Source organism: Erinaceus europaeus, chromosome 13 (assembly GCF_950295315.1).
Source record: "Erinaceus europaeus chromosome 13, mEriEur2.1, whole genome shotgun sequence".
NCBI lineage: Eukaryota > Metazoa > Chordata > Mammalia > Eulipotyphla > Erinaceidae > Erinaceus > Erinaceus europaeus.
The window spans coordinates 101128544-101156541 of NC_080174.1; positions in this window are offsets into that span (position 1 = coordinate 101128544).

Consider the following 27998-nt stretch of genomic DNA (forward strand, 5'->3'; position numbering starts at 1 on the left):
GTTCATTCATGACAGGTTAAAACTTGGGTTGTAGAGATTGTAAGGCAGCAGCTCTCATGCCCACACACCCCAGACCTCCCCAGCCTTCAGCATATGCTGTACTACCAGACCTGACAGTAATGTGTGTGTGTGTGTGTGTGTGTGTGTGTGTGTGTGTGTGCTTGTGTGTGTCTGTCTGTCTGTGTGTGTCTGTGTGTGCTCAGAGCTCACCTGTAGTTGTCTCAGAGCATGGGTGTCAAGGTAGCCAGCCTCACCTGCAACTTATGTACAGAGAACCTAGCCGTCAGGGCAAGCCAGCTAGCCCAGATTCTGGCTAAGCAAGAATTCCAGAGAACTCTGTGGAAGCCCAGGACCCCGTTTTGAACCCTGGTCACCACTTACCCAGCTAGGGAAAAGCTGGGCTAGTGGCAAATCAGAGCTGCAGCTGTCTCTCCGTCTCTCTTCCTGCTTGGGCCCTGCTCTCTCAATTTATGACTGTTTCCTTCTCCTCAATAAGAAAGTTACAAATGATGTAAAGAAATACAGCGAAAGTGGGAAAAATTACCCCCGTAGCAACTATTACATGTAACTGTTGACTGTAAACCATTCACCCCGCAAGAAATAACAGAATAAATATTTGTGACGTTAAAAACATTGTAGGTTACATAGGGAACATTCTTTAGAGCCATGCAATACTAAACCATTGTGCATTGGATGTCACTGTCAAAAACAGTGCAGTAGTAGTTGTAGTAGTGTGTAGTATCTGCAAAAGGAAATGTATTGTGTGTCCAAAATTCCCTTCAATTATAAGAGAAAATCTATCAGGCAGAAGAAATGACCCCTCATGTGATATCACACTAAATATATAAATAAATATGCAAATATATGGGGATGATCTAGGAGGATTTGAAAAAAATAAAAAATGAAAACAAAAACCACAGGAAGACCTGATTACAGCAGAAATATAGAAAAACGTCTGCTGAGAAACAGAGGGCTGCTTCAAAAATTCCCTGACACTTCAGGATCCTGGCAAATTAAGAATTCCTGAGAATGAAAAGAAACGCATACGTATTGAAGCTTACACTAGAAATTGGAGGCAAGTTCTGTGCTCTGATAATTAAAATAAGGATACTGATAGAAAGGCTCTCTTCAATAAATGGTGCTGGGAAAACTGGGTTGAAATATGGAGAAGAATGGAATTGAACCCCTTTATCTCACCAGAAACAAAAATCAACTCCAAATGGATCAAAGACCTAGATGTCAGACCAGAAACAATCCAATACTTAGAGGAAAACATTGGTAAAACACTTTCCCACATACACCTCAAAGACATCTTTGATGAATCAAACCCAATTGCAAGGAAGACTAACGCAGAAAAAAAACCAATGGGACTACATCAAATTGAAAAGCTTCTGCACATCCAAAGAAAGTACTAAACAAACAGAGAGACCCCTCACAGAATGTGAGAATATCTTCACATGCCAGACATCTGACAAGAAACTAATAACCAAAATATATAAAGAGCTCAGCAAACTTAGCCGCAAAAAAGCAAATGACCCCATCCAAAAATGGGCAGAGGAAATGAACAAAACATTCACCTCAGAGGAGATCCAAAAGGCTAACAAACATATGAAAAACTGCTCTAGGTCACTAATTGTCAGAGAAATGCAAATTAAGACAACACTAAGATACCACCTCACTCCTGTAAGAATGGCATACATCAAAAAGGACAGCAGCAACAAATGCTGGAGAGGATGTGGGGACAGAGGAACCCTTTTACATTGCTGGTGGGAATGTAAATTGGTACAGCCTCTGTGGAGAGCAGTCTGGAAAACTCTCAGAAGGCTAGACATGGACCTTCCATATGATCCAGCAATTCCTCTCCTGGGGTTATACCCCAAGGACTCCATAACACCCAACCAAAAAGAGGTGTGTACTCCTATGTTCATAGCAGCACAATTCATAATAGCTAAAACCTGGAAGCAACCCAGGTGCCCAAGAACAGATGAGTGGCTGAGAAAACTGTGGTATATATACACAATGGAATACTATGCAGCTATAAAAAACAATGAACCCACCTTCTCTGACCCATCTTGGACAGAGCTAGAAGGAATTATGTTAAGTGAACTAAGTCAGAAAGATAAAGATGAGTATGGGATGATCCCACTCATCAACAGAAGCTGACTAAGAATATCTGAAAGGGAAACTAAAAGCAGGACCTGATCAAATTGTAAGTAGGGCACCAAAGTAAAAACCCAGTGGTGAGGGGTAGACATGCAGCTTCCTGGGCCAGTGGGGGGTGGGAGTGGGCGGGAGGTATGGGTCACAGTCCTTTGGTGGTGGGAATGGTGTTTATGTACACTCCTAGCAAAATGTAGACATATAAATCAGTAGTTAATTAATATGACGGGGGAAATCAATTGTATGTCTCAAAGTTTCTCAAAAGACAAACTGAATCTTTTTAATATATAGGCTATGTATTTGATATGCGGACTCTCTCAAAAGCCTAGACCAAGTAGATGAGAAGCATCCAATAGCACAGCTATATACAAGATACTGGATACTGTACAGCAAACCCTAACAAAGGGACTTTTCAAAGTTAACCCAATTAACAAATAATGTGATGATAATATTAACTATTGATTGTCCTTTTGAACCCTAAGACAGCAGGAACCTCACATCTCCACTATAGAGCCCCTAATTCCCCCAGTCCTGGAACCCTTGGATAGGGCCCACTTTACCGTATTCATCTCCCAATCAAAATCAAATAATATTGCATCCGCCGATCACAACCTAACCAACGCAATGATTGACACCTCAACATGCTTCACCTCAGACTGTATCCAGAGAATTCACGTGTGGAATGACAACCCTTCAGCTTCATTACTCGGGTGAGAGCTTTCCTTTTATAGTACACTCTAATTTCATCTCAGGTAGTTCACTTTCTAAAAAAGTCCCATAACCTAGATATACACCAGTTTCTGTGAGAGAGAGCTTATGTGAACACGTATCCATAAACTACTGCAAAATATATACCTGAAAGCAGAAGTACACTAGAGTTTGCAGTGAGTACCTCCATAACACTTCCTCTCCACTATTCCAAGCTTGGGATCAATGATTGCTCAACAAACTGTTTGGCTTCGTATGTTAACTCTCTTTTCAATCACCAGGTTCCAGAAGCGACCAGGATGCTGGCCAGGCTTCCCTGGATTGAAGACCCCACCAATGTGTCCTGGAGCTCTGCTTCCCCAGAGACACACCTTACTAGGGAAAGAGAAAGGCAGACTGGGAGTATGGACTGACCAGTCAATGCCCATGTTCAGTGGGGAAGCAATTACAGAAGCCAGAACTTCTACCTTCTGCAACCCTCAATGACCCTGGGTCCATGCTCCCAGAGGGCTAGAGAATGGGAAAGCTACCATGGGGGGGATTATGGGGATTGGGTGGTGGGAATTGTGTGGAGTTGTACCCCTCCTACCTTATGTTTTTGTTCATTAATCCTTTCTTAATTAAAAAACTAAAAGAAAGAAATGCTACTGAAAGGTTCTATTATTTATATTTGTATTTAATGCTGCTCCAACTATATGGCCAATTATTTCTTAAAAACTAGGCTGTTATAAATGTGGTAATTCTGAATTAAGGTCAAATACATAGGTCGACAATTCTAAAAATGACAGATATATAAATATATATGTATATATATATATGTATATCTTTATTATAAACTCTGAGTGATACTGGCATGTAAATAAGGAGACAGAATATGGCTTGTGTCAGAAAGACTTACAAACTGAAACTCCATTAGCCTAGGGGAAATCACCAACACAACAATCCAGAGCTCAGCAGTGCTCTGGTAACTCTCTTTGTATTTGTGGGCCTGTCAGTAAAATAAGTATATGAGTAAAATATTAATGAGTGAAGACAGAGTGTGTGAGACCATGTGAGAGTTAGGGACAGAGAAGGCAAGAAGAGAAATAGATGAGTTGGAAAGAGACCAGAATTCAAAAACCTCCTACACTGTGTTCATTGATAACAGGTTCTAATCTGGCTTGTAGAGATTGTAAGGCAGCAGCTCTCATTCCCACAGACCCCAGACAGCCCCAGCCTTCACCATTTGCTGTACTACCAGACCTGAGAGTAATGTGTGTGTGTGTGTCTGTCTGTCTGTGTGTGTCTGTGCGTGCTCAGAGCTCACCTGTATTAGTCTCAGAGCATGGGTGTCAAGGTAGCCAGCCTCACAAGCAACTTATGTAAAGAGAACCTAGCTGGCCAGGGAAAGCCAGATAGCCCAGATTCTGGCTAAGCAAGAATGCATATGCAAAGGGACTCTCATGTCTTGCTCTCCTGAGTTCCAGATTCAATCCCATGACCCACTATCATCCAAACACTGCCAAGGGGAGAAGCTGGGGCACCCATCATAATTCAGGCGCATGAACCTGTCCAGTCACATTTCGCTGCCTACTCAGCCTCCAGGTTCTCAGTCCAGTGCTCAGAGAAGAAGACTACAAGCCCAGAAAGTACCCAGAGCTGTGTTTCAACATAGATGGGAACTGTGTTCGACCAAACATTAGTGAATGAACCCGGCCCCTTACAACTACCCTTTGGGTCCAGATAAGGCAATTGCTCCTGTTGCCTCACATCCCTGATGATGGTGTCCTGGTGTCCACACATCACACTCAGAGAGATTCCCAGAAGTAGGCATCCATGATTGTCCCATACAAAGTTGCTCTGCTTGCAGGAAGCACAAACTCCCGGGCCCTTGCTATGCAGAGACAAAAGGAAGATGGATGCCTCCATTGGCTGAATTAGGAGCTTCCAGTGGAGATCACAGCCCCGCCCCTCACCTGAGGGCCTGGCTGCTTCTAATACAGGCAATTGGAAACACCTGTTACCACTTGGGCCCTGAGAACATACTCAGGAATCCCTCCAGGAGCTAGCAGGCTGGCAGACCTCCTGACCCAAGCATAGATGTGCTCCTAGTTGGGTGGCCCTTCTGGTTCAAGATGAGAATATTCCCTAGATACAAGAAAGAACTTCAGGTTTCAAAAGGATTTGAAACCCCATGAGGCCCTTGGAAAAGACATTTCACAGCCATCAAAACACCCTCTTTCTGAACACTGGAAGCTTCCATTTTGCGTGGAAAATCTGGACACTGGTGTGGACATCAGTACCACAGATCCTTTACATTTGGCCCAATAGAGGGAAAGCAAAATGTGTGTGCCAGGGGGATAGAGTTTCACTTCTCTTGATCTGGGCTCTCATGGAATAAGGACAAGGATGTGGTGCAGGAAATTGAGGAGGGCTGCATTTAGGCTGAGTGTCAGCCTCAGGGCCCTGGAGAATGGGAGTCAAGCACAGAGGGCCTGGACAGCTGCAGCTGGAGATGGACATATGACTTTTACCTGCATCAGGATCGCTGTCTCCTCAGTTCCCCTCTATACTAAGCCATATGCAGGAGACTGAATAATCCAAAGGGCAAAGAAAGGAAAATTTCAACACCAGAAAGTCTGAGTTCAGGATGCATGCATTGACTTCTTCCAGTAAGGGTCCAGTGAAGAAGTCACATAGAGACAGTCAGAGAGACAGGATGACAGAGACAGAAAAGGACTGAAATTCTGGCCCTGTGTTGATCAGTGCCAGAGCACTAAAGACAAACCCTCCATGCCCATGCATACTTCTTACAAGTGGCATTGCTATTTTATGTTTGTGAGGAAAGGTAACACTTAGGACATCTAGGATTTAGGCACTCTGAGAAGCAACACTTGACTGGCAGCCCACTCTCCAAAACTTCCGTCGCCTCTCCAATTTGGAAGTAGTCTTAGTGATGCTCCAGCCAAGATGCAGGCTGGCGTATTGCATCTCCCTGGTCCACCCTTACCTGTCCTGTCTGCAGGGAACTACACAATTTCTATTACTTCTTTGATTTACAGATTTGGGATAGGACTTGGTGGACAAAAAGAGCAAGAGGGAAGTAGATGTTTTGGCAGCTGTAGTTTGTGCTGAGAGAGATTTGTAGAGTGATAAGAGGTATAGGAATGGCTCTGTGTGATGTCTCTCATGACTGTGGTTCAAAAGGGCCAGGTGTATCCGCATTACTACCCTAATCCAGATTTGTGCAGGTCTCTAGATAAAAAATATTTTGAGACCTCTACATGTTACATATATATATAGAGAGAGTGTAAGACACTGATGTAGTCATTTTCTACAATGGATTCTATAGGACACTCAAAGAATTGATTGCTAAAACCTGGAGAGAAACTGTGCATCAGGAAGAGATTTTGCAAAGGAGTAAAATCTCCAAATCATTAGCTATATGCAGCTCCAACGGGACAGAGCGAAAAAGGCTTGAGAAGGAACTCATCAAGGAGACTCTCCAGATAGACAGGCACCACAAGTTTCCGAGTCTGGAAACACACACAGGGCAGCTGCTAGTTCCCAGTTCAAGCCTCAGGGCAAAAACCTCTCTCTCTTCAGTGTTTTTACATCTGAAAAGAAGAAAAGTGACCAAGGGCCAAAGAGAGCTACAATGGTGTCAATATTGATCTGTATATCAGAATGTACCAAGTGTTTTGCAAAAAATCACTTTATTATAAACTCTGAGTGATACTGGCATGTAAATGAGGAGACAGAATATGGCTTGTGTCAGAAAGACTTACAAACTGAGGCTCCAGTAGCATAGGTGAAATCGCCAACCCAGAAAGCCAGAGCTCAGCAGTGCTCTGGTATCTCTCTTTGTATATCTGGGCCTGTCAGTAAAATAAGTATGTAAGTAAAATATTAATGAGTGAAGACAGAGTGTGTGAGAGCATGTGAGAGTTAGAGACAAAGAATGCTATAAGAGGAATAGATTAGTTGGAAAGAGACCAGAATTCAAAAACCTCCTACACTGTGTTCATTGATGAAAAGTTCAAACCTGGTTTGTAGAGATTGTAAGGCAGCAGCTCTCATGCCCAGAGACCCCAGACAGCCCCAGCCTTTACCATATGCTGTACTACCAGACCTGACAGTAATGTGTGTGTGTTTGTCTGTCTGTCTGTCTGTGTGTGTCTGTGTGTGCTCAGAGCTCCTATAGTAGTCTCAGAGAAAGGGTGACAAGGTAGCCATCCTCACCTGCAACTTATTTACAGAAAAACTACCTGGTCAGGGCCAGCCAGCTAGCCCATATTCTGGCTAAGCAAGAATGCATATGCAAAGGGACTCGCATTTCCCGCTCTCCTGAGTTCCAGATTCAATCTCATGCCTCGCTATCATCCAAACACTGCCAACGGAGGAAGCTGCGCACCCCTCAGAATTCAGGGGCAGGACGCTGTACAATCACATTTGGCTACCTACTCAGCCTCCAGGCTCTCAGTCCACTGCTCAGGGCAGCAGGTTACAAGCCCAGAAAGAACCCAGAAAGAGCTGTGTTTCATCATAGATGGGAACTGTGTTTGACCAAGCAATAGTGGATGAACCCAGGCCCTTACACCTACCCTTTGGGTCCGACTAAGGCAATTGCTCCTGTGGTCTCACAATCCCTGATCATGGTGTCCTGGTGTCCACACATCATAATCAGAGAGATTCCCAGAAGTAGGCATCCATGAGTGTCCCATACAAAGTCGCTCTGCTTGCAGGAAGCACAAACTCCCCGGGCCCTTGCTATGGAGAGACAAAAGGAAGATGGATGCCTCCATTGGCTGAATTAGGAGTTTCCAGTGGAGATCACATCCCCGCCCCTCACATGAGGGCCTGGATGCTGCTAATACAGGCAATTGGAAACACCTGTTATCACTTGGGACCTGAGGACATAATATTCAGGAATCCCTCCAGGAGCTAGCAGGCTGGCAGACCTCCTGACGCCAGGATATCTGTGCTCCTAGTTGGGAGGGCCTTCTGGCCAGAGGTGAGAATATTCCCTAGATACAAGAAAGAACTTCAGATTTCTAAAGGATATGAAACCCCATGAGGCACTTGGAAAAGACATTTCACAGCCATCAAAACACCCTCTTTCTGAACCCTGGAAGCTTCCGTTTTGCATGGAAAATCTGGACACTGGTGTGGCCATCAGTACCACAGATCCCTTACATTCGGCCCATTAGAGGGAAAAAACAATGTGTGTGCCAGGAGGATAGAGTTTCACTACTCTTGACCTAGGCTATCATGGAATAAGGACAAGGATGTGGTGCAGGAAATTGAGGAAGGCTGCATTTAGGCTGAGTGTCAGCCTCAGGGCCCTGGAGAATGGGAGTCAAGCACAGAGGGCCTGGACAGCTGCAGTTGGGGATGGACATATGACTATTACCTGCATCAGGATCGCTGTCTCCTCAGTTCCCCTCTGTACTAAGCCATATGCACGAGACCATATAATCCAAAGGGCAAAGAAAGAAAATTTTCAACATCAGGAAGACCGAGTTCATGATGCATGCACTGACTTCCAATAAGGTCCCAGTGAAGAAGGCATGTAGAGACAGTCAGAAAGATGAATGACAGTGACTGAAAAGGACAGAAATTTTGGCCCTCCATGCCCATGCATACTTCTTAAAAGTGGCATTGCTATTTTATGTTTGTGAGGAAAGATTACACTTAGAACATCTAGGTGTTAGCCCACTCTGAGAAGCAACACTTGGCCTGCAGCCTACTCTCCAAAACTGCCCTTGCCTCTCCAATTTGGAAGTAGACATAGTGATGCTCCAGCCAAGATGAAGGCTGGCGTAATGCATCTCCCTGGTCCAGCCTCAGACTGTCCTGTGTGCAGGGAAGTGCACTGTCTATTTTTTCTTTGAATTACAATTTTGGGATAGGACTCGGTGGACAAATAGTGCAAGAGGGAAGTAGATGATTTGGCAGTGGTAGTTTGTGCTAAGAGAGATTTGTAGAGTGATAAGAGGTATACAAATGGCTCTGTGAGATGTCTCTCATGAGAGAGAGAGAGAGAGAGAGTGAGACAGAGATAAAGAGAGAGAGACACTGATGTAGTCATTTTCGACAATGGATTCAATATGACATTCAGACAATTGATTGCTAAAACCTGGAGAGAAACTGTGCATCAATAAAAGAATTGTCCCAAGGAGTAAAATCTCCAAATGATTTGGAAAGAGACCAGAATTCAAAAACCTCCTACACTGTGTTCATTGATGAAAGGTTCAAACCTGGCTTGTTGAGATTGTAAGGCAGCAGCTCTCATGCCCACAGACCCCAGACATCCCCAGCCTTCACCATATGCTGTACTACAAGACCTGACAATAATGTGTATGTGTGTGTGTGTGTGTGTGTGTGTGTGTGTGTCTGTCTGTATGTGTGTGTCTGTGTGTGCTCAGAGCTCACCTGTAATAGTCTCAGAGCATGGGTGTCAAGGTAGCCAGCCTCATCTGCAACTTATGTATAGAGAACCTAGCTGGTCAGGGAAAGCGAGTAGCCCAGATTCTGGCTAAGCAAGAATGCCAGAGAACTATGTGGAAGCCCAGGACCCCATTTTGAGCCCCTAGTAACCACTTACCCAGCTAGAGAAAATCTGGGCTAGTGGCAAATCAGAGCTGCAGCTGTCTCTCTGTCTCTCTTCCTGCTTGGGCCCTGCTCTCTCAATTCATGACTGTTTCCTTCTCCTCAATAGGAAAGTTACAAATGATGTAAAGAAATACAGGTAACGTGGGAAAAATTACCCCCTTAGGCACTATTACATGTAACTGTTGACTGTAAATCATTCATCCGCCAAGAAAGAACAGAATAAATATTTGTGAGGTTAAACCACTGTAAGTTAAATAGGGAACACTCTTTAGAGCCATGCAATACTAATCCATTGTGCATTGGATGTCACTGTCAAAAACAGTGTAGTAGTAGCTGCAGAAGTGTTTAGTATCTGCAAAAAAAAATGTATTGTGCGTCAGAAGTTCCCTTCAATTATAAGAGAAAAATCTATCAGGCAGAAGAAATGACCCCTCATGTGATATCGGAGAAAATATATAAATAAATATGCAAATATATGGAGATGATCTAGGAGTATTTGAAAAAAATAAAAAATAAAAACAAAAACCACAGGAAGACCTGATTACAGCAGAAATTTAGAAAACGTCTGCTGAGAAACAGAGGGCTGCTTCAAATATTCCTTGATAGTTCAGGGTCCAGGCAAATTAAGAATCCCTGTGAAAGAAAAGAAACACATACATATTGAAGCTTACACTAGAAAATGGTGGCAAGTTCTGTGCTATGATAATTACAATAAGGATACTGATAGAAAGGATATTGGAAATGCTCCTGGAAGGTTTATAATTTATAATTGTAGTGAATCCTGCTCCAACTATATGACCAATTATTTATGAATAAGGAGGCTGTTATAATGTGGTAATTCTGCATTAAGACCAAATAAAAGGTCAACAATTCTAAAAATGACTGATATATATATATATATATATATATACATATATGTATGTGTTTCTTTATTATAAACTATGAGATATACTGGCATGGCTATGAGGAGACAGAGTATGGCTTGTGCCAGAGAGACTTACAAAGCTGAGGCTCCAGAAACATAGGTGACATCGCCAACAAAACAAGCCAGAGCTCAGCAGTACCCTAGTGACTCTCTTTGTATATCTGGGCCTGTCAGTAAAATAATAAATAGGTAAAATATTAATTAGTGCAGACAGAGTGAGTGAGAGCCTGTGAGAGTCAGAGACAGAGAAGGCGAGAAGAGAAATATAAGAGTTGGAAATAGACCAGAAGTCAAAAAACCCCTAGACTGTGTTCATTCATGACAGGTTCAAACCTGGGTTGTAGAGATTGTAAGGCAACAGCTCTCATGCCCACAGAACCCAGACAACCCCAGCCTTCACCATATGTGTGTAGTATTTGCCCAAGGAAATGTATTGTGTGTCAAAAGTTCCCTTCAATTATAAGAGAAAATCTATCAAGCAGAAGAAATGACCCCTCATGTGATACCCGAATAAATAAATAAATATGCAAATCAATGGGGATGATCTAGGAGGACTTGAGAAAATAAAAAAGGAAACCAAAACCACAAGAAGACCTGATTACTGCAGAAACATAGAAACCATCTGCTGGGAAACAGCCCCAGCCTTCACCATATGCTCTACTACCAGACCTGACAGTAATATGTGTGTGTGTGTGTGTGTGTGTGTGTGTGTGTGTCGGTCTGTCTGTCTGTGTGTGTCTGCGTGTGCTCAGAACTCACCTATTGTAGTCTCAGAGCATGGGTGGCAAGGCACCAGCCTCACCTGCAACTTATGTACAGAGAACCTAGCTGGTTAGGGAAAGCCAGCTAGCCCAGATTCTGGCTAAGAAAGAATGCATATGCAAAGGGACTCTCATGTCTTGCTCTCCTAAGTTCCCGATTCAATCTCATGCCTCACTCTCATCCAAATACTGCCAATGGGGGAAGCTGGGGCACCCCTCAGAATTCAGGGGCAGGACCGTGTCCAGTCACGTTTGGCTGCATACTCAGCCTCCAAGTTCCCAGTCTACTTCTCAGTGGACAGCAGATTACAAGCCCAGAAAGAACTGTGTCTCAACATGTATGGGAACTGTTTTCGACCAAATAATTGTGGATGAACCCGGCCCTTACACCTCCCCCTTTGGGTCCTGCTAAGGCAATTGCTTCTGTGGCCTCAGAATCCCTGATCACGGTGTCCTGGTGTCCGCACATGACACTCAGAGAGATTCCCAGAAGTAGGCATCCATGTGTGTCCCATACAAAGTCGCTCTGCTTGCAGGAAGCACAAACTCCCCGGGCCCTTGCTATGGAGAGACAAAAGTTAGATGGATTCCTCCATTGGCTGAATTAGGAGTTTCCAGTGGAGATCACAGCCCCGCCCCTCACCAGAGGGCCTGTCTGCTGCTAATACAAGCAATTGGAAACACCTGTTACCAGTTGGGACCTGAGTACATACTCAGGAATCCCTCCAGGAGATAGCAGGCTGGCAGACCTCCTGACCCCAGGATAGCTGTGCTCCTAGTTGGGAGAGCATTCTGGCCAGAGGTGAGAATATTCCCTAGATACAAGAAAGAACTTCAGGTTTCAAAAGGATTTGAAACCCCATGAGGCACTTGGAAAAGACATTTCACAGCCATCAAAAAACCCTTTATCTGAACCCTGGAAGCTTCCGTTTTGCATGGAAAATCTGGACACTGGTGTGGCCATCAGTACCCCACATCCTTTACATTCGGCCCAATAGAGGGAAAGCACAATATGTGTGCCAGGGGGATAGACTTTCACTTCTCTTGACCTGCGCTCTCATGGAATAAGGACAAGGATGCGGTGCAGGAAATTGAGGAGGGCTGCATTTAGGCAGAGTGTCACCCTCAGGGCCCTGGAGAATGGGAGTCAAGCAGAGAGGTCCTAGACAGCTAGAGCTGGAGATGGACATATGCCTTTTACCTGCAGCAGGATCACTGTCTCCTCAGTTGCCCAATGTACTACACCATATGCAGGAGACTGAATAATCCAAAGGGCAAAGAAAGAAAAATTTCAACACCAGGAAGTCCGAGATCACGATGCATGCTATGACTTCCAATAAGGGCCCAGTGAAGAAGGCACATAGAGACAGTCAGAGAGACAGAATGACAGTGACAGAAAAGGACTGAAATTCTGGCCCTGTGTTGATCAGAGCCAGAGCACTGAAGACAAACCTTCCATGCCCATGCATACTTATTACAAGTGGCATTGTTATTTTATATTTGTGAGGAAAGGTTACACTTAGAACATCTAGGTCTTAGCCCACTCTGAGAAGCAACAGTTGGCCTGTAGGCCAATCTCCAAAACTGCCCTCGCCTCTCCATTTGGAAATAGTCTTAGTGATGGTCCAGCCAAGATGCAGGCTGGTGTATTGCATCTCCCTGGTCCAGCCTCAGACTGTGCTGTGTGCAGGGAACTGAACTGTATCTATTTCTTCTTTGATTTACAGTTTTGTTATAGGACTCGGTGGACAAAAAGAGCAAGAGGGAAGTAGATGATTTGGCAGTGGTAGTTTGTGCTGAGAGAGATTTGTAGAGTGATAAGAGGTATACGAATGGCTCTGTGAGATGTCTCCCATGACTGTGGCTCAGAAGGGCCAAATGTATCCGCATTCTTACCCTAATCCAGAGCTGAGCAGGTCTCTAGCTAACAAATATTTTCAGACCTCTACATGTTACATATATATATATATATATATATATATATATATATATATAGACAGAGAGAGAGAGAGAGAGAGAGACGCTGATGTAGTCATTTTCTAGAATGGATTTGATATGACATTCAGACAATTGATTGCTAAAACCTGGAGAGAAACTGTGCATCAAGAAAAGAATTGTCCAAAGGAGTAAAATCTCCAAATCATTAGCTATATGCAGCTCCAACGGGACAGAGCGAAAAAGGCTTGAGAAGGAACTCATCAAGGAGACTCTCCACATGGACAGGCACCACAAGTTTCCTAGTCTGGCAACAGACACAGGGCAGCTGGTAGTTCCCAGTGCAAGCCTCAGGGTAAAAACCTCTCCCTCTTCAGTGTTTTTACATCTGAAAAGAAGCAAAGTGAACAAGGTCCAAAGAGAGCTACAATGGTGTCAATATTGAGCTGTAAATCAGAATGTACCATGTGTTTCACAAAAAAATCACTTTATTATAAACTGTAAGTGATACTGGCATGGAAATGAGGAGACAGAATATGGCTTGTATCAGAAAGACTTACAAACTGAGGCTCCAGTAGCCTCGGTGAAATCGCCAACACAAAAAGCCAGAGGTCAGCAGTGCTCTGGTAACTCTCTTTGTATATCTGGGCCTGTCAGTAAAATAAGTATATAAGTAAAATATTAATGAGTGAAGACAGAGTGTGTGAGAGCATGTGAGAGTTAGAGACAGAGAAGGCGAGAAGAGAAATAGATGAGTTGGAAAGAGACCAGAATTCAAAAACCTCCTACACTGTGTTCATTGATGACAGGTTCAAACCTGGCTTGTAGAGATTGTAAGGCAGCAGCTCTCATACCCCAGACAGCCCCAGCCTTCACCATATGCTGTACTACCAGAACTGACACTAATGTGTGTGTGTGTATGTGTGTGTGTGTGTCTGTCTGTCTGTCTGTCAGTGTGTTTCTGTGTATGCTCAGAACTCACCTATAGTAGTCTCAGAGCATCGGTGGCAAGGCAGCCAGCCTCACCTGCAACTTATGTACAGAGAACCTAGCTGGTTAGGGAAAGCCAGCTAGCCCAGATTCTGGCTAAGAAAGAATGCATATGCAAAGGGACTCTCATGTCTTGCTCTCCTGAGTTCCCTATTCAGTCTCATGCCTCACTATCATCCAAACACTGCCAATGGGGGAAGCTGGGGAACCACTCAGAATTCAGGGGCAGGACCCTGTCCAGTCACATTTGTCTGCATACTCAGCCTCCAGGCTCCCAGTCCAGTTCTCAGGGCAGCAGATTACAAGCCCAGAAAGAACCTAGAAAGAGTTCCAACATAGATGGGAACTGTGTTTGACAAAATAATAGTGGATGAACCCAGCCCCTTACGCCTCCCCTTTGGGTCCAGCTAAGGGAATTGCTCCTGTGGCCTCACAATCCCTGATCATGGTGTCCTGGTGTCCACACATCACACTCAGAGAGATTCCCAGAAGTAAGCATCTATGAGTGTCCCATACAAAGTCGCTCTGCTTGCAGGAAGCACAAACTCCCTGGGCCCTTGCTATGGAGAGACAAAAGTTAGATGGATTCCTCCATTGGCTGAATTAGGAGTTTCCAGTGGAGATCACAGCCCCGCCCCTCACCAGAGGGCTTGTCTGCTGCTAATACAAGCAATTGGAAACACCTGTTACCAGTTGGGACCTGAGGACATACTCAGTAGATAGCAGGCTGGCAGACCTCCTGACCCCAGGATAGCTGTGCTCCTAGTTGGGAGGGCATTCTGGCCAGAGGTGAGAATATTCCCTAGATACAAGAAAGAACTTTAGGTTTCAAAAGGATTTGAAACCCCATGAGGCACTTGGAAAAGACATTTCACAGCCATCAAAAAACCCTTTATCTGAACCCTGGAAGCTTCCGTTTTGCATGGAAAATCTGGACACTGGTGTGGCCATCAGTACCCCACATCCTTTACATTCGGCCCAATAGAGGGAAAGCACAATATGTGTGCCAGGGGGATAGACTTTCACTTCTCTTGACCTGAGCTCTCATGGAATAAGGACAAGGATGCGGTGCAGAAAATTGAGGAGGGCTGCATTTAGGCAGAGTGTCACCCTCAGGGCCCTGGAGAATGGGAGTCAAGCAGAGAGGTCCTAGACAGCTAGAGCTGGAGATGGACATATGCCTGTTACCTGCAGCAGGATGACTGTCTCCTCAGTTGCCCAATGTACTACGCCATATGCAGGAGACTGAATAATCCAAAGGGCAAAGAAAGAAAAATTTCAACACCAGGAAGTCCGAGTTCATGATGCAGGCACTGACTTCCATAATGGCCCAGTGAAGAAGGCACATAGAGACAGTCAGAGAGACAGGATGACAGAGACAGAAAAGGACTGAAATTCTGGCCCTGTGTTGATGAGTGCCAGAGCACTGAAGACAAAACCTCCATTCCCATGAATACTTCTAACAAGTGGCATTGTTATTTAATTTTTGTGAGGAAAGGTAACACTTAGAACATCTAGGTCTTAGCCACTCTGAGAAGCAACACTTGGCCGGCAGCCCAATCTCCAAAACTACCCCAGCCTCTCCAAATTGGAAGTAGTCTTAGTGATGCTCCATCCAAGATGCAGGCTGGCGTCTTTCATCTCCCTGGTCCAGCTTCCGCCTATCCTGTGTGCAGGGAACTGCACTATGTCTATTTCTTCTTGATTTACAGTTTTGGGATAGGACTCGGTGGACAAAATGATCAAGAGGGAAGTAGATGGTTTGGCAGCAGTAGTTTGTGCTGAGAGAGATTTGTAGAGTGATAAACGATATAGCTCTGTGAGATGTCTCTAATGACTGTGGCTCAGAAGGGCCAAGTGTATCCACTTTACTACACTAATCCAGAGCTGTGCAGGTCTCTAGCTAAAAAATATTTTCAGACATATACAAGTTACATATATATAGAGAGAGAGATAGAGAGAGAGACACTGATGTAGTCATTTCCTACAATGGATTAGATATGACATTCAGACAATTGATTGCTAAAACCTGGAGAGAAACTGTGTGTCAGGAAAAGAATTGTCCAAAGGAGTAAAATCTCCAATACATTAGCTATATGCAGCTCAGTGGGACTGATTGAAAAAGGCTCGAGAAGGAACTCATCCAGGAGACTCTCCACATGGACAGGAACCACAAGTTTCCTAGTCTGGCAACACACACAGGGCAGCTGCTGGTTCCCAGTGCAAGCCTCAGGGCAAAAACCTCTCCCTCTTCAGTGTCTCAGAATTCAAAAACCTCCTACACTGTGTTCATTGATGACAGGATCAAACCTGGGTTGTAGAGATTGTAAGGCAGCAGCTCTCATGCCCACAGACCCAGACAGCCCCAGCCTTCACCATATGCTGTACTACCAGACCTGACAGTAATGTGTGTGTGTGTGTGTTTGTCTGTCTGTCTGTCTGTCTGTCTTTCTGACTTTGTGTGTCTGTGTGTGCTCAGAACTCACCTGTAGTAGTCTCAGAGCATGGGTGGCAAGGTAGCCAGCCTCACCTGCAACTTATGTACTGAGAACATAGCTGGTCAGGGCAAGCCAGCTAGCCCGGATTCTGGCTAAGCAAAAATGCATATGCAAAGGGACTCTCATGTCTAAATCTCCTGAGTTCACTATTCAATCCCATGCCTCACTATCTATCATCCAAATACTGCCAACAGGGGAAGCTGGGGCACCCCTCAGAACTCAGGGGCATGAGACTGTCCAGTCACATTTGGCTGCCTACTCAACCTCCAGGCTCTCAGTCCACTTCTCAGGGCAGCAGATTACAAGCACAGTAAGTACCCAGAAAGAGCTGTGTTTCAACACAGATGGGAACTGTGTTCGACCAAACAATAGTGGATGAACCCGGTCCCTTAAACATACCCTTTGGGTCCGGCTAAGGCAATTGCTCCTGTGGCCTCACATCCCTGATCATGGTGTCCTGGTGTCCACACATCACACCCAGAGATATTCCCACAAGTAGGCATGCATGAGTGTCCTATACAATGTCTCTCTGCTTGCAGGAAGCACAAACTCCCCGGGCCCTTGCTATGGACAGACAAAAGAAAGATGGATGCCTCCATTGGCTGAATTCAGAGATTCCAGTGGAGATCACAGCCCTGCCCCTCACCTGAGGGCCTGGCTGCAGCTAATACAGGCAATTGGAAACACCTGTTACCACTTGGGGCCTGAGGACATACTCAGGAATCCCTCCAGGAGCTAGCAGGCTGGCAGACCTCCTGACCCCGGGATAGGTGTGCTCTGAGTTGGGTGGCACTTCTGGCCAGAGGTGAGAATATTCCCTAGATACAAGAAAGAACTTCAGGTTTCAAAAGGATTTGAAAACCCCATGAGGCACTTGGAAAAGACATTTCACAACCATCAAAACACCCTCTTTCAGAACCCTGGAAGCTTCCGTTTTGCATGGAAAATCTGGAAACTGGTGTGGCCATCAGTACCACACATCCTTTATATTCGGCTTAATAGAGGGAAAGCACAATATGTGTACCAGGGGGATAGAGTTTCACTTCTCTTCACCTGAGCTCTCATGGAATAAGGACAAGGACGCTGTGCAGGAAGGTGAGGAGGGCTGCATTTAGGCTGAGTGTCAGCCTCAGGGCCCTGGAGTATTGGAGTCAAGCACAGAGGGCCTGGACAGCTGCAGCTGCAGATGGACATATGCCTTGAACCTGAAGTAGGACGCTGTTTCCTCAGTTCCCCTCTGTACTGCAACATGTGCAGGAGACTAAATAATCCAATGGGCAAAGAAAGGAAAATTTCAACACCAGGATGACTGAGTTCACGATGCATGCACTGACTTCTAGTAAGGGCCCAGGGAAGGAGGCACATAGAGACAGTCAGAGAGACAGAATGACAGAGACAGAAAAGGACTGAAATTCTGGTCCTGTGTTGATCAGTGCCAGAGCACTGAAGACAAACACCCCATGCCTATGCATACTTCTTACAAGTGGCATTGCTATTTTATGTTTTTGAGGAAAGGTAACACTTAGAACATCTAGGTCTTAGCCACTCTGAGAAGCAACACTTGGCCGGCAGCCCACTCTCCAAAACTGCCCCTTCCTCTCGAATATGGAAGTAGTCTTAGTGATGCTCCAGCCAAGATGCAGGCTGGCTTATTGCATCTCCTTGGTCCAGCATCATCCTGTCTTGTGTACAGGGAACTGCACTATGTCTATTTCTTCTTTGATTTACAGTTTTGGGATAGGACTCCGTGGACAAAACGAGCAAGAGGAAAGTAGATGATTTGGTGGCTGTAGTTTGTGCTGAGAGAGATTTGTAGAGTGATAAATGACATGGCTCTGTGAGATGTCTCTCATTACTGTGGCTCAGAATGGCCAGGTGTATCCACTTTACTACCCTAATACAGAGCTGTGCAGGTCTCTAGCTAAAAAATATTTTAAGACTTCTACAAGTTACATATATATATATATATATATATATATATATATATATATATATATAGAGAGAGAGAGAGAGAGAGAGAGGCACTAATATAGTCATTGTAGCCATTTTCTACAATGGATTCGATATGACATTCTGACAATTGATTGCTAAAACCTGGAGAGAAACTGTGTGTCAGGAAAAGAATTGTCCAAAGGAGTAAAAACTCCAAATCATTAGCTATATGCAGCTCCAACGGGACAGATCGAAAAAGGCTCGAGGAGGAATTCATCCAGGAGACTCTCCACATGGACAGGCACCACTAGTTTCCTAGTCTGGCCACACACACAGGGCAGCTGCTAGTTCCCAGTGCAAGCCTCAGGGCAGAAACCTCTCCCTCTTCAGTGTCTCAGAATTCAAAAACCTCCTACACTGTATTCATTGATGACAGGATCAAACCTGGCTTGTAGAGATTGTAAGGCAGCAGCTCTCATGCCCACAGACCCCAGACAGCCCCAGCCTTCACCATATGCTGTACTAAAAGTCCTGACAGTAATGTGTGTGTGTCTGTCTTTCTGTCTGACTGTTTGTGTTGTGTGTGCTTAGAGCTCACTGTAGTAGTCTCAGAGCATGGGTGTCAAGGTAGCCAACCTCAACTACTACTGATGTACAGAGAACCAACTGGTCAGGACAAGCCAGCTAGCCCAGATTCTGGCTAAGCAAGAATGCATATGCAAAGGGACTCTCATGTCTAAATCTCCTGAGTTCCCTATTCAATCCCATGTCTCACTATCTATCATCCAAACACTGCCACCGGGGGAAGCTGGGGAACTCCTCAGAATTCAGGGTCATGAGCCTGTCCAGTCACGTTTGGCTGCCTCCTCAGCCTCCAGGCTCTCAGTCCACTTCTCAGGGCAGCAGATTACAAGCACAGAAAGAACCCAGAAATAGCTGTGTTTCAACATATATGGGAACTGTGTTAGACCAAACATTAGTGGATGAACCCGGACCCTTATACCTACCCTTTGGGTCCTGCTAAGGCAATTGCTCCTGTGGCCTCACATCACTGATCATGGTGTCCTGGTGTCCACACATCACACTCATAGAGATTCCCAGAAGTAGGCATGCATGAGTGTCCCATACAATGTAGCTCTGATTGCTGGAAGCACAAAATCCCTGGGTACTTGCTATGGACAGACAAAAGAAAGATGGATGCCTCCATTGGCTGAATTCGGAGCTTCCAGTGGAGATCACAGCCCCAAACCTCACCTGAGGACCCGGCTGCTGCTAATACAGGCAATTGGAAACACCTGTTACCACTTGGGGCCTGAGGAAATACTCAGGAATCCCTCCAGGAGCTAGCAGGCTGGCAGACCTCCTGACCCCGGGATAGTTGTGCTCCGAGTTGGGCGGCCCTTCTGGCCAGAGGTGAGAATATTCCCTAGATACAAGAAAGAACTTCAGGTTTCAAAAGGATTTGAAAACCCCATGAGGCACTTGGAAAAGACATTTCACAGCCATCAAAACACCCACTTAAAAAACCCTGGAAGCTTCCGTTTTGCGTGGAAAATCTGGACACTGGTGTGGCCATCACTACCACACATCCTTTATATTCGGCCCAATAGAGGGAAAGCACAATGTGTGTGCCAGCAGGATAGAGTTTCAATTCTCTTAACCTGGGCTCTCATGGAATAAGGACTAGGATGCTGTGCAGGAAGGTGAAGAGGGCTGCCTTTAGGCTGAGTGTCAGCCTCAGGGCCCTGGAGAATGGGAGTCAAGCACAGAGGGCCTGGATAGCTGCAGCTGGTGATGGACACATGCCTGTTACCTGCAGTAGGATTGCTGCCTCCACAGTTACCCACTGTACTACGCCATATGCACGAGATTAAATAATCCAAAGGGCAAAGAAAGGAAAATTTCAACACCAGGAAGACCGAGTTAATGATGCATGCACTGACTTCCAGTAAGGTCCCAGTGAAGAACGCATATAGAGACAGTCAGAGAGACAGAATGACAGTGACAGAAAAGTATAGAAATTCTGGACCTGTGTTGATCAGTGCCAGAGCACTGAAGACAAATCCTCCATGCCCATGCATACTTCTTACAAGTGGCATTGTTATTTTATGTTTGTGAGGAAAGGTTACACTTAGAACATCTAGGTCTTACCCCACTCTGAGAAGCAACATTTGGCCTGCAGGCAACTCTCCAAAACTGCCCTCACCTCTCCAAATTGGAAGTAGCCTTAGTGAGGCTTCAGCCAAGAAGCAGGCTGGCGTATTGCATCTCTCTGGTCCAGCCTCAGCCTGTCCTGTGTGCAGGGAACTGCACTATGTTTATTTCTTCTTTGACTTACAGTTTTGGGATAGGACTCGGTGGAGAAAAAGAGCAAGAGGGAAGTAGATCATTTGGCAGCGGTCGTTTGTGCTGGAAGAGATTTGTAGACTGATAATACATATAGGAATGGCTCTGTGAGATGTCTCTCATGACTGTGGCTCAGAAGGGCCAGGTGTATCCGAATACTCACAGTAATCCAGAGGTGGTTCAGGTCTCTAGCTAAAAATATTTTCAGACCTCTACATATATATATATATATATATATATATATAGAGAGAGAGAGAGAGAGAGAGAGAGAGAGAGACTGATGTATTTATTTTCTATAATAGATTCGATATGACATTCAAACAATTGATTGCTAAAACCTGGAGAGAAACTGTGCATCAGGAAAAGAATTGTCCAAAGGAGTAAAATTTCCAAATCATTAGCTATATGCAGTTCCAAGTGTACCAAGCGAAATAGGCTCGAGAAAGAACTCATCCAGGAGACTCTCCACATGGACAGGCACCACAAGTTTCCTAGTCTGGCACACACACAGGGCAGCTGCTAGTACTCAGTGCAAGCCTCAGTGCAAAAACCTCTCCCTCTTCAGTGTCTTTACATCTGAAAATAAGAAAAGTGACAAAGGGCCAAGGAGAGCTACATTGGTGTCAATACTGAGCTGTAAATCAGAATGTGCCAAGTGTTTTGCACAAAATCACCTGTGCCACAGTGATTCTGTTGTTCTCTGTCTCTCCCTCCCTCACACACACACACAAACACACACTCTCACAGTCACACACACGCACACATCCACAGATGCACAGGCACAAAGGGAGTTATACACATGCACACTGGACAGCTTCTGCAAGGCAGGCCCTGGGCTGAACCCTGCTTCGCACTTCCTGGAAGCACGCCCAGCCTTTAAAGGCCAGCTCTGAGCTCCCATAGTTGGGCTTCCTTCAAAAGGCCCGCCCACAGGGCGCCAGTCATGCTTTCATAGGCCAGAGGCCTAGGCCACATCCAGAATCCCTGCCAGCAATCTCATTGACCAGTGTGCTTGGACACGCCCAGGAGGGTCTGCGCTCCTAGTGATTGATTGGACAGCGGCCTTGAGCACCACCACCACTGCCTTGGAGTATGCTCATTGGGCAGCCTCTGGAAGGCCCGCCCAGAGCCACATCAGCTCGAGTCTGATTGGCTTTTTGTCCCAGGGACACGCCCCCAGCCAGCCAGAGAATGTGAGAGTTAGAGAAGGTGAGAAGAGAAGTAGATGAATTGGAAAGAGACCAGAATTCTAAAACCTCCTACACTGTGTTCATTGATGACAGGTTCAAACCTGGCTTGTACAGATTGTAAGGCAGCAGCTGTCATGCCTACAGACACCAGACAGCTCCAGTCTTCACCATATACTGTACTACCAGACCTGACAATAATGTGTGTGTGTGTGTGTGTGTGTGTCTGTCTGTGTGTGTCTGTGTGTGCTCAGAACTCACCTGTAGTAGTATCAGAGCATGGGTGTCAAGGTAGCCAGCCTCACCTGCAACTTATGTACAGAAAACCTCGCTGGTCAGGGCAAGCCAGCTAGCCCATTTTCTGGCTAAGCAAGAATGCCAGAAAACTATGTGGAAGCCCAAGAACCCATTTTGAGCCCCTGGTCTCCACTTACCCAATTAGGGAATAGCTGGGCTAGTGGCAAATCAGAGCTGCAGCTGTCTCTCTATCTCTTTTCCTGCTTGGGCCCTGCTCTCTCAATTTATGACTGTTTCCTCCTCCTTAATAGGAAAGTTACAAATGACATACAGAAATACAGGGAAAGTGTGAAAAATTACCCCCATAGCCACTATTACATGTAACTGTTGACTGTAAATCATTCATCCCCCAAGAAAGAACAGAATAAATATTTGTTAGGTTAAAAACATTGTAGGTTAAATAGGGAACATTCTTTGAGCCATGCAATACTAATCCATTGTGCATTGGATGTCACTGTCAAAAACAGTGCAGTAGTAGTTGTAGTAGTGTGTAGTATTTGCAAAAGGAAATGTATTGTGTGTCCAAAGTTCCCTTCAATTATAAAATAAAATCTATCAGGCAGAAGAAATGACCCCTTATGTGATATTGGACTAAATATATATGTGATATCGGACTAAATAAATTATATTTGTGGTGGTCTGTTTTCCTGCTGCACTGCGGATAAGAGAGCTGACGTCCAGAGCAAATGGGTACACAAATCTTTATTATAGGATGGGGGGGTTTTGGTTCAGACCACATGGAGCCAGCCGACAATGGCCGTGACCACTATCTGACCACGGGGGGGGAGAGCAGGAGCCAGACCTCAGAGAGGGAGAGCTGAGAGCCCAGAGAGAGATGGGGGGTGAGGGGGCTTTTTATTGGGCGACAATCAGGGGTGACGTTTAGGGCCAGGATTGGTTGAAAGGGGGCACTCTACGAGTTTGCGGGGCGTAGAAAAACCTGGGGGCGGAGACTGCATCAGAATAACTCCTCAGCAACATCTCCTCCTATCCCTTTATATCTAAATGGACACAGTAAAGAAAAATGGAATGGAGCAGGCTTAAATGTTTTAGAGGAACGCCATGCTCAGGTGGGAAGATGTAGGACTTTCTGTGGAGGAGGGAAGGCTTAAATGGCTGCAAACCTTGTGAGATTTATGCGTCCTCCTGTGCTCAACCCCTCTTTAGAGAGAGAGACTTACCTGGAGAGACTCATCTCATAGGTTTAAGTGCACCCTGCTCAACCATCTCTTCACAATATCTCTACATCTTTTCTATCTTTCTATCTAGTCATTGCATAAGATGTACAAAGTCTGTAAAAGACTATCATCGGGCAGAAACCTTTTGGGCATAAGCCTAAATGATATAACAAAATAGGAAGGGACAAGTAGGGGAGTAGTAAAAGGCAGTGTGATGTGAAGGGAAGGATTGGTGTGTAAAGGAACATTCCCTGCTTGGGTGGGGATAGGGGCAAGGGCACATAATGAGGGGGAGGCGGGAGGCATGACCCACCAAACAGAGGGGGTATTTGGCATTGTATAGTCCTCAAGGCAATAGTCAGTAAAGTCTATGAATTACTCAGGATCAGTCTATGAAAAACCAGCAGCGTGAAGGGAAATAAGCTGCTTCAAAATTGTGTAAAATGTATATAGGGTATGTCAGAATGTCCGACACAAGTCTCAGTCCGAAGTAGATGGCTAGGGAAAGAATTGGCAGGGGATGCACCACTGCATGAGGGAGGTCAGCCGCTGGAATGTTGCTTTTCTGTAGATACCCAGCTGGAACTGCCAACACGTGACAAGCAGGTCAGGAGCAGGAACGGTAACCAGGCATGAAGAAAGTTCTGTCCTTGGAGTCTGTGTATCAGGTTCTTCAGATAACGTTGACTGACATCTAGGGTTTCGGGGGGTGTACAACGGTAGTTGTGCCATCTAGTGGGTGACGTCAGGATGTGCAGGGGTTCGGATGGTTTTTTCGGGATTCCTGAGAAAGAAACACAAACAATCTGCTTCTCGTGGTTAATTTGAACTTGTAACAAGTTATAGGTTTGTTATTGTTTATACCTTGATGTTTATAATTGATTTAGAATCTCTTTATGATTTTATTTAAAGGTCATCTAATGTGACTTCCTGTTGCAGCCTCTACCGCAGGATCTTGAGACCAATTTTAGCTAAAATATGTATTTTAAACAGACTCAAATTGCTTAAAGTGTTAACACATATTCGTGACAATGATTTTAACGTTTACAGTGCCAGATTGATGCCAGATCTGTTGTGGATTAATTTCCAAAAGACAGTTTACAGGGCACCTTCGGGGCCCTTCAAAGGTGTCCTGTATATAAAATTTATATAGTTTAGTTTTGGGAATGAATAGTCACATTGAACATTTAGACTTTTACCTAAATAGTAAGTTACTTAACAAATTAATTTTTACCTTGTCTGGTAAAAGTGTAGCTGTAGGGTTACACTTTGGACCGTTAATATAGTGTTACCAAACATGAGACATACCCATGAACATTTAGTTATAACAAACTGGAGGAAAAAGAACTTTTGTTATAAAAACACATTATTTAAAAACAAATTTAAATCTGTCATTAGTCACACAGTTTTAGACTAAACACTTACATATATACCAAAACTATATATAAAATTCAAAAGAGGGAGAAAGAAAAAAAAATTTTTGGAATGTTTCTGGACGTCTCCAGAAACTTTGGCTGCATCCAGCATTTTTATATAAAGCCAATTACCTTTTAGAGTACTCCAAGCAGATGGGTCATGCAAAAAAAAAAGTGGGTTTTTTTGTCATTAAACACACTCACTCACAAAAACAACTGGCCAGTAATAACATAAGACATACAGGGAAAGGGTAGGAGAGAGGTCTCTGTGAGCCAGATTTTCTAGGTTCTGCCATGTCGTATTACGGGTCCTGGGATGTATCCTGCATCTGGTCCTCTTGTAGTATTTCTTGTTCTTCAGAAATAACAGTGCCATCCTGCGGGTATAGTCGGACATGGCGGGCAGGAACCCAGACAGGTTTAGAGAAATTTTGAGGAAAAATGCATGCAAAACCCCTTCCCATGGTCAATAATGGGTCAGGCCCTTTCCAAATTTTATCGAGTGGGTCTCTCCATTTGACCTTAATAGATGGGAGGGTAGATGGTGTTTGCCAGTGAAGAATAATAGGGGCTAAGGCCGAGTTATTGTAAATATAAAACAGATTTAACGTAGTTAAGACTTTTGCTAGCTGGATATTGGGGGGATATGTTCATCCTTTATCTTTCTTTAGTTGAGCCTTCAGAGTTTGATGGGCCCTCTCGACAATGCCTTGTCCCTGTGGATTGTAGGGAATGCCCGTGGTATGAGTAATATTCCAGAGGGAACAAAAATATTTAAATTGTTTGCTTGTAAACATAGGTGCATTGCCTGTTTTCAAAAATAATTGGACCCCCATAACGGCAAAACAAGAGAGCATATGGCTTACAAGCTTTTTAGCACTTTCTCCTGTCTGAGGTGTAGCCCACATAAATTTAGAAAAGGTATCAATTGAGACAAACACATATTTTTGTTTGCCAAAGTTTGGTATGTGGGTGACATCAATTTGCCAAATAGCATTAGCTTTTAAACCTCGGGGGTTAACCCCAAGGGTCTGGATAGCAGGTGTCTTTATGAGACTTGCACAAGAAGAGCATGTAGCGAGGATATGTTTTAACTGTGGTACAGGAACATCAGGGAATGGAGCTCGAAGGCCTTTAAGATTAACATGGGTTAGAGAATGAAAATTAGCAGGATCAGAGACAGAGACTGGGAAAGTTCCCATGGAGGCAAGGCAATCAACTGCAGCATTCCCTTCGGACAGGGAACCAGGAAGAGGGCTGTGGGAACAAAGGTGTTGAATATACAGTGGTTGGGTTGAGAACAGAGCATAGAGGCGATTTGAATCAAAAGAGGGGAAAGTGGGTTGTCATCAATTTTCACATAAGAACGAGCAAGCCATGGAAGTAAGTTAACATTATACACACTGTCAGAAAAAAGGTTGAAGGATTCTGGTACAGCTTTTAGTGCAAGAAAAACAGCATAAAGTTCTTTGTACTGAGGGGAATTATCAGGAAGCTCAGTAAAGAGAGGTTTAGGAGATTGTTTGTCTGGGTAATATATAAGGGCAGCAGCTCCCCTTTTTCCGCCATCAGTAAAGATTGTAGGAGCAGAGGGAATGGGATCCTGAGAGAAAAGTTTAGGTGCTAGTAGAGGCAGAAGAGGTAAAGAAGCTATCAATTTATTAGAAGGAAAATGGTTATCTATTTCTCCTGGAAACCCCATGAAGCTTATGGCAAAGCGGGAATGATGGCATATAAGCCACTCTGATTTTGTGAGAGAAAAGGGCAGAATGATTAAATCCGGTTCTTTCCCTAAGACCTGCACAAACCTATTTCTCCCTTTGCGAACCATGAATGCTAATGCGTCTATCTCAGTGAGGAGTCTTGGAGCTCCTCCTACTGGTGTGTGAAGCCATTCGAGAACCCCATGGTCTTGCCACAGTGCCCCTACTATTGTGGGGGTGGAGTTGAAGATTAGAAGGTTTACTGGAGAGGAGGGGAGAATCGAACAAGGTGCATGTCCTGGAGGGCCTGGTTAACCCTTTCCAGTGCCAAGGAGCCCTCAGGAGTTAACTTATGTTTTGAAGAGGGCTGTTTGCTTACTTTCAACAGGTCAAACAGTGGTTGGAGACAGCTTGTGGGCAGATAGAGATACTGCCTAAGCCAATTTAAATTTCCTAGAAAACTTTGTAAAGAAGCAAGAGCAAGGTTAGAAGGGAAGGTAACATTAGGTTTTAAGGGACGAATTTGCGTTAGAGAAATCTCTGAACCTAGGAAGTATATTGGAGGGATTAGCTGTATCTTCGCAGGGGCTACATTAAGGCCGCTTTTCTTTAATGCAGGAGTGAGAAAATCACGTAAGGCATAGAGATCTGTATCTGAGTTTCCCCATATTAAAATATCATCTGTATAATGAAAAATATTAAGGCCCTTATGAATATATGGGACAAGGGCAGATTTAACAACCTCCTGACAAATTGTAGGACTATTGGCCATACCCCGGGGCAGCACCACCCATTCAAATCTATCAACAGGGCTGGCATTACTAATAGACGGAACAGAGAAGGCAAAACATTTACAATCTCGCGGATGCAAGGGGATAGAGAAAAAACAATCTTGTATATCAATAGCTATGACTGGAATTCCCGTGGGAATTGCAGAAGCAAGAGGCAAACCCCTTTGGGGGGAGCCCCAGACCAGCATGGTTTTATTTACTGCATGGAGATCTTGAAGGAGGCGCCATTTTTCTGAGTGCTTTTTAATCACAAAGACAGGAGTATTCAATGGGCTTCCAGAATGACGAATGTGTCCCAAGGACAACTGCTCTCGGACGAGCTCTTTTAAAATTTTTAGCTTATCCCTAGGTAAAGGCCACTGTTCCACCCAGACAGGCTCATTAGAAAGCCAGCTTAAGCGGGGTGTTTGGCTACGAACAGTGGCATTTAGTATTGGGCGTGCTGAATAGACCTGGTATCGCGGGAATGAGTTTTACGCTCTGCAGAGGCGTCTGTGGATATCCTAACATTAAGACATTCCAGAAGATCCCTGCCCAGTAAGTTGGTGCTAATGTTAGCTACCAAATGCTGGAAGTGT